Source organism: Nyctereutes procyonoides, unplaced genomic scaffold (assembly GCF_905146905.1).
Source record: "Nyctereutes procyonoides isolate TBG_1078 unplaced genomic scaffold, NYPRO_anot_genome, whole genome shotgun sequence".
NCBI classification, from domain to species: Eukaryota; Metazoa; Chordata; class Mammalia; order Carnivora; family Canidae; genus Nyctereutes; species Nyctereutes procyonoides.
Genome location: NW_026575142.1, coordinates 19,467,200 through 19,481,353, shown reverse-complemented (window position 1 = coordinate 19,481,353; position 14,154 = coordinate 19,467,200). Strand labels below are relative to the sequence as shown.

Sequence of the window (14,154 nt, the reverse complement as noted above, 5' to 3'; positions counted from 1 at the left end):
GAAAAAAGGCACTTGAATCATTATATCACAAGACAGTGGTTTCACAGGTTCATGGTGATGGCTTTAGAAATCTCTCTCTCTTCCTCTCTCTTTCTCTCTCTCTCTCCCCCCCCACCCCTCTCTCTTCCCCCCTCTCCCCTTCTCCCCTTTCGTCTCCCCCTTCCCCTTCCCCCATCTTTCCCTCTATCTCCAGCTCATTCAGTCAGTCCTGCAGGATCCCATACGGGCAGTAGCTTAGAGGTTCTGGTTCTTTAGAACTCTTGGAATCAGCTTTGTGGGACCCTCCTTTGATATCCTGTAGCTTTACTTCTTAGTCTTTTGTTTCCCCAGGCCTTGGGATGGTGGCTGCTTCTTAGCATTATTTTATCTGAGTGAACTCAGTATTAATTTAGAAAGAAAACTCTCCATATCAAGAAAGTTTGACAATGAAAAGATCAACTGTTAAAAAGCTTTTAAGCTTTCTTTTTGGAGTGGCAGCAGTTTGCCTGGGATTCTATGCAGCTGATTATGAAAGCTATAATGACAAAAATGCTTCAAAATGGAAGGGTTGGTGTTCTTATACATCTCATGGTTTTTCCTGACCATTAAATCTACTGTCCAAACAACAGTTGGCTTTATTTGTTCTATGAGAACTATTTATATTTGCTGTTTGTTTCTCATAATACTTCTTGAATAGCTCTAGAATAGGCATAAATGAGCTTTTTGAAGTATTTCTTTAAATTAATGATAGTAGCTTTATATCTTGCAGAAAATTCCTAAAGCTTAAGGCATGACAGTGATGCAGTTATCTACATGCTAAGGTGTTATCTTCCTTAAAGAGAATTATTTTTGCTCTTGGCAAGGAGTTGAGGTAAAGGGTGATCACCTAATTCAATCAGGGATTCTACTGATTTACAATTAGGTTTTAATCTTTGTAAGGACAGAGCTATAAATTTATTTCTAATATATCATTCTTAATTGTTAAGCTTCAAACTACAAACTTTCTGTGATTATCAGTGACCCATTTCTGTAGTGTCTGTGCATGACAAATTTTGTCTTCTCTGCTCTGTAGTAACAAAAGGTTTAGGGGCACCTAGGTAGCTCAGTTGGTTAAGCATCCAAGTCTTGATTTTGGCTTAGGTCATGATCTCAGGGTTGTCAGATGGAGCCCTTTGCAGGCTGTGTCCTGGGCATGGAGCCTGCTTAAGATTCAATTCTCTCCCTCTGACTACCTCCACACTTGCTCGCTGTCTCTCAAAAAAAAAAAAAAATCTAATAAGATTCTTAGCTTCTTAACGCTTCCTACTCACCCTCTTTTACTTGGCTTCTCAGCCTTAGTTGCCTGCTGCAAATACATGAAAAGATGTCTGAAATAATGTGCTCACCTCTGTTTCCCTTTTCTTGATTTTCAACCCTCAGGTAGTTAATGTCTTGATGGCTCTAGTAATTTCTTTTAATCAATTTTATTTAGTTGAAGATTTTATCCAGCTTTTTAGTTTCCTGTTTCAGGAGGTCAGTTGGTCTCTTATATATTAATTCACCAGTATTAGTAAGAAGCAAAAATCCCATTTATTGATTAATTTTTTAAAATTTTTATTTATTTATGATAGTCACAGAGAGAGAAAGAGATTGAGACAGAGACATAGGCAGAGGGAGAAGCAGGCTCCATGCACCAGGAGCCCGATGTGGGATTCGATCCCGGGTCTCCAGGATCGCGCCCTGGGCCAAAGGCAGGCGCTAAACCGCTGCGCCACCCAGGGATCCCCTATTGATTAATTTTAAGCAAAGGAACAATCATAAATCCATCAAAGTACCTGACCAGACTGCTATTTGGGCCCTAAAAAGAGTAAAATGAAGAGATAAGATCATAGAGGCAGAAAAGACAGCTTTTAATAAAACTTTGACTTAATTTTTATTAACTTATGTTCTTTACCTTTAATATGAGGGTAATAAAGATCTCTAAGAATCAAAAGCAAGAGAAGTTATGAGGAAAACATTTTGTTCATTGTTGCATCCTATATACATATCAGTTGTTTATAATTATTTTGTCCTTCCAATAGGATAATTCCTTGTGATATAGGCTTTACTTGTGGGAAGAATTTGGGGATTGAGTGAAACACAGAAAGGGTATTTTATAATCATAAAATCAAAAGCTTGAATGAATGCTTTACATCCTTGCTACAAAAATATTTCTGATTTAAAATCAACAGAATTAGCTCTGTCCTGGACAAATTAGTACCTTTCTGGTTTAGGTAAATTATTGTAAATTTATTAGACCTTCTCATTTATGATCTAAAGAACCCAAAGTTCTTTATAAGTTCTTTCTCTTTTACTTTTTTATTTTTTTTATTTATTTGAGATAGAGCAAGTGAGCACAAGTAGGAGAAGGGACAGAAAGAGTGAGAGAGGCAGGCTCCCTGCTCAGCAGGGAGCCCATTGCAGGTCTGCATCCCAGGAACCGAGGATCATGATCTGAGCCAAAGGCAGATGCTTAACCAACTGAGCCACCCAGGCACCCTAAGTTCATTCTTATAAATGAAAGTTTATAGCTTTTTTTACAGATAATTTTTTAAAAGATTTTATTTATTTGAGAGAATGAGCATGAACAGGGGAGGGGCAGAGGGAGAAGCAGGCTCCCCACTGAGCAGAGAGCCCCACCCAATCAGGGATCCATCCCAGGACCCCATGGATTGTGGCTTGAGTTAAAGGCAGATGCTTAACTAACTGAGCCACCCAGGTGCCTCCAGATAATTTTTATTGAATATTTATTAAAATTGTATCTATTGGCCAAACTATATTCTAAATGCTTTTTCATTACTTATTGAATAGCTACAACTACACTTTAATATAGTTATTATGTGTATTTCCATTTTATATATGAGAAAACCAAAGTATGTAAGTTAAGCAAATTGTGTAATATTTATAAATAGTAGAGCCAAGATCTGAATCCTCAATCAACAGTCTACATTCTTAACTACCGTTCTATATTGCCTTTGTGTCAAATGACTTGGAAAAAAATATGAATAAAGGTAACATCTAAAGAGAAATGGTACTTTTTCGCAACGGGTTTGCCGCCAGAACACAGGTGTGGTGAAAACCACCGCTAAACCTAAACCAAAATGGGAAAGGAAAAGACTCACATCAACATTGTCGTCATTGGACACGTAGATTCGGGCAAGTCTACCACTACTGGCCATCTGATCTACATACATGGTGGGATCGACAAAAGAACTATCAAAAATTTGAGAAGGAGGCTGCTGAGATGGGAAAAGGCTCCTTCAAGTATGCCTGGGTCTTGGATAAACTGAAAGCTGAACGTGAACGTGGTATCACCATTGATATCTCCCTGTGGAAATTCGAGACCAGCAAGTATTATGTGACCATCACTGATGCCCCAGGACACAGAGACTTTATCAAAAACATGATTACAGGCACATCTCAGGCTGACTGTGCTGTCCTGATTGTTGCTGCTGGTGTTGGTGAATTTGAAGCAGGTATCTCCAAGAATGGGCAGACCCGTGAGCATGCCCTTCTGGCTTACACACTGGGTGTAAAACAACTAATTGTTGGTGTTAACAAAATGGATTCCACTGAACCACTCTACAGCCAGAAGAGATACGAGTAAATCATTAAGGAAGTCAGCACCTACATTAGGAAAATTGGCTACAACCCCGACACAGTAGCATTTGTGCCAATTTTTGTCGGAATGGTGACAACATGCTGGAGCCAAGTGCTAACATGCCTTGGTTCAAGGGATGGAAAGTCACCCATAAAGATGGGAATGCCAGTGGAACCACACTGCTTGAAGCCCTGGATTGCATTCTGCCACCAACTCGTCCAACTGATAAGCCCTTGCGTCTGCCTCTCCAAGATGTCTACAAAATTGGTGGTATTGGTACTGTCCCAGTGGGTCGAATGGAGGCTGGTGTTCTTAAGCCTGGTATGGTGGTCACCTTTGCTCCAGTCAATGTTACAACTGAAGTAAAGTCTGTTGAAATGCACCATGAAGCTTTGAGTGAGGCTCTTCCTGGGCACAATGTGGGCTTCAATGTCAAGAATGTATCTGTCAAAGATGTTCGTCGTGGCAACGTGGCTGGTGACAGCAAAAATGACCCACCAATGGAAGCAGCTGGCTTCACAGCTCAGGTGATTATCCTGAACCATCCAGGCCAAATCAGTGCTGGATATGGACCTGTGCTGGATTGTCACACAGCTCACATTGCTTGCAAGTTTGCTGAGCTGAAGGAAAAGATAGATCGTCGTTCTGGAAAGAAGCTGGAAGATGGTCCCAAGTTCTTGAAATCTGGGGATGCTGCCATTGTTGATATGGTTCCTGGCAAACCTATGCGTGTTGAGAGCTTCTCTGACTATCCTCCTCTGGGCCATTTTGCTGTTCATGACATGAGACAGACGGTTGCTGTGGGTGTCATCAGAGCAGTGGACAAGAAGGCAGCTGGAGCTGGCAAAGTCACCAAGTCTGCCCAGAAAGCTCAGAAGCCTAAATGAATATTATCCCCAATACCTGCCACCCCAGTCTTAATCAGTGGTGGAAGAACGGTCTCAGAGCTGTTTGTGTCAATTGGCCATTTAAGTTTAATAAATAGTAAAAGACTGGTTAATGATAACAATGCATCGTAAAACCTTCAGAAGGAAAGGAGAATGTTTTGTGGACCATTTTATTTATTTATTTATTTATTTATTTATTTATTTATTTATTTATTTATTTTTTTTTTGTGCGTGTGTGGCAGTTTTAAGTTATTAGTTTTTTAAATCAGTACTTTTTAATGGAAACAACTTGACCAAAAATCTGTCACAGAACTTTGAGACCCATTAAAACAAAAGCTTAATGAGAAAATAACTAAATAACTAAATAACTAAATAAATAGAAATGGCAGAATTTATGAACTAAATCATCAAGGAGAGACAGATGCAATAATATATACAACAATTGGTGAAGATTTCTAGTTTTCTCTCATTTATTAAGATCAACTGATATAAATTACTGATGAGTTTAAGAATTCATCAAAGCATCTATAACACATTAATAAGAATAATTATTTATTTAACAGACAAGGGAGAGTACAAAACTTGTTTTTTTTAAATTATTATCTAACAAAATTAGGGGATACTGCATAGATAATGGCTTATGCTTCGAAGTATAGTTTAAGATTACTAGGTTTGATTCAGAATTTACTCTAATGGGATTGCAAAAATTAGGAGAAACTGTTGACTTTCTGTTGATTTGGCATGACACAGAAGATAGATTATTTTACATCCTAGGAAGACTGTCATAATTTGAGGAAGACTGGATTCTTAGTGACAGCCCCAGTAAAACTATATCAACAACTACTACTAGTTTTTGAAGACACCATATAGATACAGTCAACCTCTTGCCTAAGTCATTTATAGTGAAATTATTAAGTTTTTGGTTGTGAAATGAATTATGTTGCAAATGAGTAGTAGAAATTTAGTTTTTATTTTATGTACTTAAACATTTATTTATAGATCATGAATTATATGCTAGCATAACCGTCACTAGTAGTTAATCAAGGTATTTACTTGCTTATATTGTAAAAGAAACTGTCCTTCCTCCTCTCTGAAACCATCAAACTCTGTCTGCTAATTCTTGTGATACATATGGAATAACTCCCTTAGCAATTATCATAAATTAGGTTGTCTCTGCTTTCTTGATAAAGGTTAATCTTTTATACTAGAAAACAAAATCCCTTAAACTCACAATTCTTTCAGTACTCAAATAGTACTTAATAGTGTTTAAAAAAGAAGTTACAGTGATACGGATAATTACAATGTCTTTTATATTCTTTAAAATAGTGAACCCTAAAACTTACCTGGAGATAAAAATACAGATTTCCAGGTTTCATACCATGAACTTTTTATCCCCTGGGTACATGACTTGGGTCAGACCTGAAAATCTGAAGGTTTATTCATAGTCACACAGTTGTGGGAACCACTGCTTTATGAAGGAAGTACCATAGGCGCTTCCATAGGTGTTTGGAATCTAACACACCTAGATTCAACCCAAGTTCTGCTGTGTCCTACCTACATAATGTTGGGCAACATGTTAAACTCTTATGCCCGTATGCCTCAGTCTCCTTATCTTTAAAATGAAGATAAAAATAACTATCCTTATGATATGCAGTAAGGACAATGAAAAGTAATGCATAGTAAGCAGCCAGCACAAACAATGACTCAGTAAATAAGAGCCATTTTTGTTCTGAAGTGTTCTCCCCACAATAAACATTCTCCTACAATAAGAATGACAATCTACTTAACGTTTCTTGTTCTAGGAATTTCACTTGGGAATCTCAATGAAGATGCAACTTCAAGTAACCTCTAGGAAAAGTAGTAGTGCATTTGTTTAAGGTAAAATAATGAAGCAACATTAAGTGGTTCTAAACAAGGATAAACAATGAATCAGGAAGACTGAGATTAAACTCAGGAGTCGAACGTTTGCCTCTACTATGATTCTAAGAGTATCATACGCTAAATCTGCCCCCTTTCTTCAAGTTTAAGGAATACATCTTTCTGGCACTGCAGAAACGATCTATGAAAAAATGGAAGAGTGCAATGTGATTCTGGTGTCTATTCTTTGGCACCTCCTGATGAAGTATTTAAACAACAGATAGTTTACTGAATGCTTCAAAAGGAGGCTGAATTGTGCCAGTTAGAGGTAGAGAATAGTGTGGAGGTAAATTTGTTGAAACAAAAAGTATAAGATGAATGGAAAAGTTATTAGTCACTATATTACCAACTCTTCTGACACATTTAATGCCATTGATAGTCTTAAATACAGTGACACATCTGCCTGAGCTCTGTGTTGTCGCTGTGTCTCACCATTGAAGAACTATTAGAACGTTTCCTCCTTTTGTTTTCTTTTCAGAGGACACTGAACCAGATGGACTTTACTTCAATGTAAATTAAGTTTCCAGATTTTAAACATCAGTCCTTATAGTTTTCATATTCTTATCTACAACTACTTCCATTTTTGGTGTTCAAATATTAGGTTTTAGTGAGATATTTGTGAAAGGTCATGGTCAGGGAACCCTGTGTGATCTTAGATTGGATAAATCTATATTAGCAACATGTCAAAAAATAGTGGTTGTGGTTAATCTCCGAATGTCACTGCAATACTACGTCTTCCTTCCTCTCTCCTCTCTTACCAACTTAATGTGAAGACTAACAGATAGATATGTTGCCTCTAAGTACCATGGGGTTATTCCAAGGAATCTTCCCAGAAATAGTCCTTGGTTTTGAAGGGCTATACTGGAATTCCAGCTTGGTTTAAACTATTCTGAGGCAGTAATGGTGAATCTAAATACCTATAAGAGCTTTCTTATTTTCTTAGATGGATTTTAGGATGGGATTTTAGATATAAAATATTTTTAATTTAGATATAAAATATTTTAATATTTATTTTAAATATATTAGCTTTAATTCAGGCATTAGGATAATCAGAGTACCTGAACTAGCCAAGCTCAGCCCTTTTACTGCTAAAGTGACTATATGACATTCCGAGATTTTATGTTGGTACATTTATCTATTTCCTCTAGTGTTTTTTTTTTCCACCTGGTACATACTAGAAATGCCTAATCATCTCAAAATTACCAGATAATCTTTACCTTTTACCAGGATTATTTCTGCATCATGTAGATTAGATGTTGGCACTACCATGCCACCGTGTTTTTAACTGGCAGATGTTGTAGAGAAAAGGCATTTCTAGCAGCATTGATGAAATCTTAGACATTGGACCTTTCGGTGACCCTTCCACTCCATGGCCAAAAGACTGAAGAAAAATTCCAAGTAGTTCTTCATTAAGTTTAAATTGAATTCACCAGTGTGTCTGAAAAGAGAAAAACTTTCCTTTGCCCTCAGTTTAATTTGCAGCTGCTACCCACGGTAGAACCTAACAAAAAACTAGTTAGCAATGGAGAATAGATTTAATCACATCCATACATATGGGATTTTATGAAAAAAAAATATGACTCAAAGGGACAGTTAGAATATGGGGTTTATTTTTTTTAAAGATTTTATCTATTTTTTCATGAGAGAACAGAGAGAGAGAGACAAAGAGAGAGAGACACACACAGGCAGAGGGAGAAGCAGGCTCCATGCAGGGAGCCTGATGTGGGATTTGATCCTGGGTCTCCAGGATCACAACCTGGGCCAAAGGCAGGCGCTAAACCGCTGTGCCACGGGGGCTGCCCAGAATATGGGGTTTATATACCATCTTCATATGTGAAGGAAAGTGGGGGGGCAAAGGGCACTTATAAGGAAGACAATTTTTTGGAAAGAAAAATAGCACTCTTCAGAGAATGGATGGGAGATATGATAGTTCTGAGATAATGTTGTTTTGATGTGGTGCCAGTTTCTTATCTCAGGATTAGAGGATTAGAACTGTTCTCCAACAGAGTTCATGAGGCATTCTTCTGAGTTCTTTTGGGAGGTTCTCTCAGACAAAAGGGATTTCAGAAATCCAAAAGCCTTCCATTTAAAATAACTTTTATGCTACAGTGGCAGCAGGTTCAGGACCCTTTCAGGTTTCTGGATTGAATTGTGTCCTCCAAAAAGATATTTCAAATTCTTCGCCCTGCTACCTATAAATGTGATCTTATTTTGTGAACAGGGGCTTTGCAGATATTATAAAGTTGAGGTCATTAGCATGGATCCTAATCCAATATGTTTAGTATTCTTTTAAGAAGAAGAAACAACATGTGAAGACAGGGACACACAGGAGAACACCATGTGATAACAAAGGCAGAGATTGGAGTGATGTAGCTGCAAACCAGGTAATGCCAGGAATTGGCAGTCATCACTGGAATAGAAGAAATGAGGAAAGACTTTTCCCTACAGGCTTCAGAGGAAGCATGGCTCTGCTGACCTGTTGATTTGGGGTCTCTAGCTTTGAGGATTGTGAAACAATAAAATTTATGTTGTCTATAGCCACCCAGTTTGTGATACTTTGTTACAGCAACCCTAGGAGATTAATACAACCAGCCATACAGAACCTAGAAGAGGTCTCTTTTTTATACAGCATGGTTAATATTTTTTTTAAATTACATAAAAGTCCACCTTGTAGCTTTGCAAAATCATACACATCACTTTCTGAACTCGAAAAGCAGGTTTGGTGAGTCTAATAGAACTAAAGAAAAGACTGAGATTCTTATAAGAAAAGTTCAAGTGGGATTCCCGGGTGGCTCAAGCGGTTTAGCACCTGCCTTCAACCCAGGGCGTGATCCTGGAGTCCTGGGATCAAGTCCCACATCAGGCTCCCTGCATGGAGCCTGCTTCTCCCTCTGCCTGTGTCTCTGCCTCTCTCTCTCTCTCATAAATAAATAAATAAAATCTTAAAAGAAAAAACAGAAAAGTTCAAGCAAGTTAGCCCAATCTGAGGTGTTTTTATGAGCATAGTAAATCATCTACCTGATTTGTAAATACTATAATGTATTCATAAGCAAATGATATTGTTCAAAAGAGAGAAAGTTATAGATTATACATTCATCTCTGCATCTTATTATTAATATAAATAAATCAATTCAAGATTCAAGCATTTAGAAGCACCATAAACAGTGGCGTATTGAAATACAGGAGACTACAATGGTAGCAATACATTTTTCTACAAGTGGTTATTAAGTTCTTCCTATGTCAAAGACACACATTAGATATATAAATATGGAAGATGTGTGGTTTTCAGGAAGTATAAATGGACAGGACCAAAGAGAGTGTAAGAAAAGAGCTTGAACACACACAGGTGGAAAAGACAAGGTATGTATAAGAAATAGAAATTAGCTCCAATTGAATAAACATAGGATTTATGAACAGGAAGAACAAGAAGTAAGGTTTCAGTAAATTGGAGAAGGATTGTGGAAGACTCTGAATAGCTATTGATAATATCTAACATTAACTGAATATTTAACGTTAACCCTATACTTTGTACGTGTACCAATTACTTAATCATCACAGTAACACTGTGAAATAGATACTAATACCATAACTATGTAGATCAGGATATAGAGGCAGTATATATTGAGTATAACATTGAGTATAATGTATAACATTTTGGAATCCACAGGATTTGAATCTAGGCAGTCTGCAGTGCTCTTAATTATTGTGCTTTTTAGGCATTCTAAAAGAATAACAAGCAGAGGACTAAATAATCTGATACATTTTTTTATAGATGAACATATAAAGAAAATGTGTGTGTATGTATATATATATATATGCACACATATAGAATTTATCACACATACATTCTACACATACACAAGAAATATTATTCAGCCATAAGAGAAAATGAAATCTTGCCATTTGTGACAACATGGATGGATTTGAGGGAATTATGCTATGTTAAATAAGTCAGAAACATAAATTCTGTAATATTTCACTTACATATGGAATCTAAAAATAAGTCATGGTGATTTAATGTACAGCATGGTAACTATAGTTAATCATACCACACTGTATATTTGAAAGTTGCTAAGAGTAAATCTTAAAGGTTCTCATCACAAGAAAAAATATATATTTTTTTGTAATGGTGTGGTGATAGATATTAACCAGACTTAACTGTGATCATTTTGCAATATATATGAATATAAAAGTATTAGTCGTATATGTGAAACTAACATAATATTTAAATTATATCTAATATGTTATATTAAAATTTTCAAAAGCACCTTTGACAGAAAAAAAATAGCTAAATATAATGGAGTACTTACTATGTAGAACTACCCTTCTAGAACTCACCTATTTATATGCATCATCTGATTTAATCATATATCCCTGTGGGTCAGGGCACCCATTTTAGAGGAAAGGTAGTAAAGTTTACCAAAACACTAAAGTAATAATTTGCAGAGAATATCTGGCAAATTGTATACCGGATCAATGTGAAAAAGTAAGAGAAGTGAGAAAACCATATATGAAGCTGTTTTAATAATCCAGGCAAGAGAAATAAGGGTCTAAATTTTGGGTAATAGAAGTGGGAGAAGATAAACTAATACAAAACACTGTAGAAGTAGAGTAGATATTATGTGGCAACTAATCATTGTAAGAGGAAAGAAATTGTGGAAAATCGTTGACAAATCTTAGATTCTTAACCTGAATAAAAGGGATTGGCGGTGCCAGTGAAACCATAGAGAGAACATAGAGGGAACTAGAACAGAAGATGAAGATGTTCTATCATGCACCAATTTATGAAGTTGATGGCGCTTTTCAGTGGGAGTGGTTTAGGCCTTGAGAAGTATTAGCAAGAGCTCAGAAGACCTTCAAGACTAGGACGATGTCTTAGGAATGATCTACATAGAAGGCAAAACTGTAAGATTGGAGAGAGCTAACACAGGGTAGAGAGGGGATAGAGACAGGCTCTAAAGGGTTGCTATCAGCTCCTTATGTATGAGGAATCTCCTCATTCTACTTCCTCCTCTTGTTCCTCTACCTCTTTCTTCCCCAATACCCCCCCCCTTCTCATGATCTTGGTATATAATAGCTAGATGCTTAAAGAATGAAAGAACAATAGAATAAAAGAATGAAGAAGGGAAATTTGTAGAATACTTACAAAACTATGTTTGTAAAACTAAAGTCAGAGAAAAAAAGAAATTAAAAAACAGGGAAAAGACGAGGAGTTTAAAATATTACTTAGCCTATAAATTATTGTGCTTTATAGATCCTAAGGTAAGTTTCCTTCTGCAAAGCTATGTATAAATACTTCTTAAAAATTCAATCTTATAAATCGAATGTATTAGAAGACTTTTTAGATTTATTTATTAGAGTATGCATATGCAGCAGGCAGGAGCAGAAGGAGAGGGAGAGGGAGAAAGTCCTAAGTAGACCCTGCACTGATTAGGGAGCTGGAGGGAGGGCTCCGTCTCACCACCTTGAAATCACGACCTGAGCTGAAACCAAGAGTTGGATGTTTGTACCAAACAGGTGCCTCTATAAGACTTTTTTTTTTTTAGTAGCAGGAATATTATCATTATCCCTAGAATAAATTGAAAATGCAACCCATAGTTTTAATAAAGCTAGATCATGTAATATTATTTATAGTATAGTTTCATTTGTTTAGAAAGTATCTCTCTAGGAGAAAGTTGATTTTCTCCTGTAGTATATTTAACAGCTCTCAATATAAGTAAAAAGATAGAGTATATAATCTATGAACCCATGTCCCTATTTCTTGAATATTCTGATATAGAAGTTTACTTGTCAGAGTAAAATTGAAGACCTAAAAAAAATGTGTTTTATATTATAATTTATTCCTACAGTCACACATGTATTAATGTAACTTACAACAGATTTTATGACAAGTAAATAACAGGTTTATATAATTTATGTATTTCTCACTTCTCATGTGTATGTATCAATGCACATGTATATAAGAACCTTTGCTTTACCTCATATTTAAATGTCATACAAATATACACATCTCATCTAACATTTTATTTCTTTAATATGACTTGTTCTACCATGTATCCATTTTGATGCTGCTTTCTATGGTCCTCCAAAATAGAATCTCAAACCTTTATGAAAGTTGTATCTCTCAAAATTTTTGACTCTTCTGAGTACTGACTTGTGATGTTATCATTACCATGTGTTTTTGTATAATCGTATTGTTGCCAAGGTCATTTTCTATATTCAGTGTATAAACCCCTGTAGGTAATTCATCATATTCCATGTACAATATTTTCTTTCTTCCCAGCCTACAAGTGTGATCCCATAAGTTGCAGGTGCATCTATACAATCTGACTGTCAGGATGCTTTTATGGGAACGAGACAGAGTCTGCCAAGAAAGGACTATTTTGCTCCCTTTTTCACTCTTGGAAATTGATTTTTTCATTTTGTTTTAAATACACATTCCCTAGCAAAACCAAAGCAATGCAAGTGGAAGTTTTTAAGGGTGTCATAGACATTCTTAGGGTTATAGAATTTTTCAGATGAGAAGAAAGAGATTGAATCTTATGAAGTTACGTATTTTACAGAAGGGAAAACTAAGTATCAGAAAGAGTTAATGACTTATTCCAAATTGCATAGCTTTTGGATGGCTAAGTTGGGACTAGAACTGAATTTTATTATTTCTCTTTTGCTTTGTTGCCTCAGTGACACACAAATTGAATCCTATTTTCCAATGACAATTACATGAGTTTCATTTTAATGTAAGAAAATACATTCAATGTAATAAAACTTTTCCTTTTTCCTTTGTATTTTGAGTTCATACTTAGAGATGGTTCTAGATGATTTATGAACATATATCATAGCATCAGATTTTCTCTGCTTCTCCTTCTTTGATCCAGTGTGCTCAATTCACTGGCAACTGTGCCTTGATGTCATTTCCATCCTGCTTACTCATAAGAGACTTAGCCAAAGTCAAGATGATAAAAATTGTGGCAATTTTATAGGTATCTATGTTTTGTAAAAGTAGATCTGCAAATGTTAATCTGTGTTTTACCTCAGAACTTTTGTATTTTTGTGGAGTTGATACTGTGGCTTCTTTTTAGTTTCTCTGATGCTTATTTCCTGTTGGTGATACTGGATTCTCTATAAGGGACCATGTCTGTGCGAACAGACAAACCTTGTAAATCAGAGAGTGAGCAAGCATCATCCTCATCCTGTAACTTTTCTTTATTCCAAAATACTATTTGAAGACATTGAAAGTGAACTGTCATTTTTTTTAACAGACATTGATAGTTTTTTTTTTCTAGATATTGAATAAAGAAGCAGTTCTTACCTCAATGGAGCTCATGATCCAATAGGGGAGATAACAAACAGCATAAGATAGCATAAGCAATGCCATATAGCACAAAATGCTCTGGGAGATAAAGGGCAGATGATAATTAAACCATTTTATTTATTTATTTATTTATTTATTTATTTATTTATTTATTTATTTATTTATTTAACAATCTTCTTACCCAAGAGAAAAGACCTTTTGAGATAGCCAACACAGCTAAGGTTTGCATTTTTCAGTCTGGGTTCCTCCTTTCAATCACAGAACACAAAAAATTCTTGAGCGTCTTCCCTCAGTTCTCCCAGAGGTGGTACATGACTAGTAGTATTCTAGATTTAGAGGAGATATGGTAATTTATTGCTTAGAAAGAGTGCCTTAGGAACCTGAGGCTTAATTATTTCATGGAATCTTTGGGAGGCAGCTCAAGTATCTCTCTAGAAAGG

General features: G+C 36.0%; 1 protein-coding gene across 1 annotated transcript in view; it reads right to left on the bottom strand.

Annotated features, from left to right (window-relative positions):
- The window catches only part of LOC129498420 (60 kDa heat shock protein, mitochondrial-like), an 88,245-nt gene that overhangs the window by 73,304 nt on the left and 787 nt on the right, over positions 1-14,154 (bottom strand). The window lies entirely within an intron of this gene.